The 3,847-nt window shown below is 42.1% G+C and overlaps 1 pseudogene; it reads left to right on the top strand.

The window, feature by feature from the left end:
• Nucleotides 1-286: 286 nt before the first annotated feature.
• Nucleotides 287-1,036, top strand: LOC126936043 (40S ribosomal protein S24-like; annotated as a pseudogene).
• Nucleotides 1,037-3,847: the final 2,811 nt, after the last annotated feature.

The raw sequence follows: 3,847 nt of genomic DNA, 5'->3' as shown, positions 1-3,847 counted from the left end.
AGGCTCAAGCAATCCTCCCACTTCAGCGCACCCAAGTAGCTGAGACTACAGGTGTGCACCACCATGCCTGGCTAATTACAAAAAAAAAAATATTTTTAGAGAAGGCATCTCACTATATTGCCCAGACTGGTCTTGAACTACTGGGCTCAAGCAATCCTCCTGCCTTGGCCTCTCAAAGAGCTAAGATTACAGCCATGAGCCACCACGTCCAGCCTCTTTTTCTTTAAATTGACAAGTTATTCCTAAAATTTATATGGAAGTGGCTACCTGAGGATTGATCGCCATCATGAATGACACAGTAACTAACTGAACCAGGAACTTTATGACCAGTCAACTCCTTGAGATGAACAAATGGTCACTGATGTCCTTCACCCTGGAAAGTTATCAGTACCCAACACAGAAATTTGGGAAAAACTATCCAAAATGTACAAGACCACACTGGTCAGTTACTTGGCTGAGGCATGGAAATTGCTTGAACCTGGGAGGTGGAGGTTGCAGTGAGCCAAGATCACACCACCGCACTCCAGCCTGGGCAACAGAGTGAGACTCTGTCTCAAAATAAAAAAGATGCTGAACATCATAAGTCATCAGAAAAATGCAAATTAAAACCAAAATGAGATACCACTACACACTTACTAGAATGGCTAAAAGTGAACAAGTGTTGACCAGCATATGGAGAAACTCATATATTGCTGGTGGGAATGTATTTGGATTCAGAACTCATTTTGGTGGTGGCAAGACAACTGGCTTTGACATGATTTATGATTCCTTGGGTTATGCAAAGAAAAATGAAGCCAAACATAGACTTGCAAGACATGGCTTGGATGAGAAGAAAAGACCTCAAAAAGAACACAAGAACAGAACAAAGAAACTCACCATTGCAAAGGCCAATGGTGGTGTTGGCAAAAGCCAAAGGAATAAAGATGCTTCAATGACATTATCTGCAGCTACTGTGTGGACTTTTCATAAGAAGATTAATAAGCTAATAACTTTCATGTGGCAAAAAAGTATATGAAAGTGCAAAGAATCCAGAATAGTGAAACAATTTTGATAAAGAAAAAGTTGAAGGATTTACCTGATTCTAAATCTTACTACAATGCTAGCATAATCAAGAAAGCATTATAAAGACAGAACAATAGATATTTAGATAAATGGAAGAATAGAAGGTCCAGTAGCAGACCTTCACACTTTTTTGTTGTTGTTGTTGTTGTTGTTTTTCAGACAGTCTCACTCTCACCCAGGCTGGAGTGCAATGGCACAATCTCGGCTCACTGCAACCTCTGCCTCCTGGGTTCAAGCAATATTCCTGCCTCAGCCTCCTGAGTAGCTGGGATTGCAGATGCGTGCCACCACACCTGGCTAATTTTCGTATTTTTTTAAGTAGAGATGGGGCTTCGCCCTGTTGGCCACGCTGGTCTTGAACTCTGGACCTCTGGTGATCTGCCCTCCTTGCCCTCCCAAAGTGCTGGGATTACAGGCCTGAGCCACTGTGCGGCCCACACTTTGATTCAATTGATTTTCAAGAAACGTGCCAAGTAATTCAGTGGGGAAAGAATAGTCTTTTCAACAGAAGGTGCTGGAACGGCTGAATAACCACATGCAAAAAGATGAAATTTGACCTTAACTTCACATTATATACAACAACTTGAATAAAACAGAGCAAAATCTTTGCAACCTTCCATTAGGCAGATTTCTTGCACATGACAGAAAAAAAATTTTTATATAGTTAAAACTTTATAAAAATTAAAACTTCTGCTCTTCAAAAGACACTACTGAGAAATGAAAATATTTGCAAAACATACATCTGATGAAGGCCTTGCATTCATAATATATTAAAAACGTCTAAAATTCGGCAATAAGAAAATAAACAACCCAGTAAGAAATTAGCAAAATAGACCATGCACAGTTGCTGATGCCTGTAATTCCAGCACTTTGGGAGGCCAAGGCTAGAGGACTGCTTGAGCCCAGGAATTCAAGACCAGCCTGGGTGACATGGTGGAACAAAATAATACAAACAAATACAAAAATTAGTTGAGTAGGGTGCCATGGGCCTGTAGTCCCAGCTACTTGGGGGAATGAGGCGGGAGGATCACTTGTGCCCAGGAGGTTGAGGCTGCATTGAGCCGTGATTGTGCCACAGCACTCCAGCCTGGGTGACAAAGTGAGATCCTGTCTCAAAAAAAAAAAAAAAAGAAAAGAAAAAAAAAAGAAAATGCACAAAATATTTAAGAAAATGATTACTTAAATATTACATATCTTCTCTCCAAAGAAGATATATAAATAGTAAATAAGCACATGAAAAGATGCTGAACATCGTAAGTTATCAGAAAAATGCAAATTAAAACCAAAGTGAGATACCACTACACACCTACTAGAATGGCTAAAACAAAAAGATTGACTAAGTGTTGGCCAGGATATGGAGAAACTCATATATTGCTGGTGGGAATGTAAAATGGTGCGGCCACTTAAACTTATTTAACTTAGCAATTCAACTCTGAAGTATGTACCCAGCAGAAATAAAAAGTCTACGTCCACAGAAAGATGTGTATACAAATATTCATGGCAGTATATTCATAATTAGCCCTCAACCTGGAAACAATGTCCATCAACTGGTGACTCAATAAACGAAATGTTGTATATCTATAGTGTAAAATATTATTCACAATAAAAACATGATAAGAAATAGAAGGACTCAGACACAAAGGACTATATATTGTGTGAATCTGTTTATATGAAAATTTTAGAAAAGGCAAAACTGTAGAGACAGAAAGATCAGTGGTTTCCTAGGGCTGCGGGTGGGAGCAGAGACGGATTGCAAACAGGCAGGTGAGAACTTTTTGTGGTGATGAAAGTATTCTACGCTGGATGCGGTGGCTCAGTCCTGTAATCCCAGCACTTTAGGAGGCAGAGGCAGGTGGATCGCTTGAGCCCATGAGTTCAAGACTAGCTTGGTCGGCCGGGCGCGGTGGCTCACGCCTGTAATCCCAGCACTTTGGGAGGCCGAGGCGGGCGGATCACAAGGTCAGGAGATCGAGACCACGGTGAAACCCCGTCTCTACTAAAAATACAAAAAATGAGCCGGGCGCAGTGGCGGGCGCCTGTAGTCCCAGCTACTCGGGAGGCTGGGGCAGGAGAATGGCGTGAACCCAGGAGGCGGAGCTTGCAGCGAGCCAGGATCGCGCCACTGCACTCCAGCTTGGGCGACAGAGCAAGACTCCGTCTCAAAAAAAAAAAAAAAAAAAAAAAAGACTAGCTTGGTCAACATGACAAAACCCCATTACTACAAAAAAATTAAAAAATTAGCCAGGCGTGGTAGTGCATACCTGTAGTGCCAGCTACTTGGGAGGCTAAGGCAAGAGGATCATCTGAGCCCAGGAGGTGGAGGTTGAAGTGAGCAGAGATTGTACCACTGCACTCCAGCCTGGGAGACAAAGTGAGACCCTGTCTTAAAAGAAAAAAACAAATTCAAAACAAAACGGAAAGCAATTATGTCTTTATGGCACCTCCTTCCTCTTTGGCTGGCCTCTGAAACATCTGGTGCCTCAGTAACTCTGGGGTAAATTTCTCCTTGAGCTCTGGCCTCCCCAGAGCCTTGGAAGGCCTTGTGGGAGACCTGGAGTGGATTGATTAGCAAGTAGCCCTAACCCTGGGGGAGCATCTTCTTTCTCTTGGTGGAGGTTAGAAAGAGAAAACTGACGAACAGGAGCACATGTAGAAGACCATGCGCAGGATAGCAAAGGCCTTATAATCATGTTCTAATCATTCCTCATTCTTCCGTTAAATACTTGTTGTCTTCACTCTGCCAAATAAGTCAAATAAGTGCTGTGGCTATAAAGCAATGAACATT

The sequence above is a fragment of the Macaca thibetana genome, chromosome 1 (assembly GCF_024542745.1).
Source record: "Macaca thibetana thibetana isolate TM-01 chromosome 1, ASM2454274v1, whole genome shotgun sequence".
In the NCBI taxonomy this organism is placed as follows: Eukaryota; Metazoa; Chordata; class Mammalia; order Primates; family Cercopithecidae; genus Macaca; species Macaca thibetana.
Note: the sequence above shows the minus strand (reverse complement) of the source record. Positions and strands in the feature narration are given on the sequence as shown.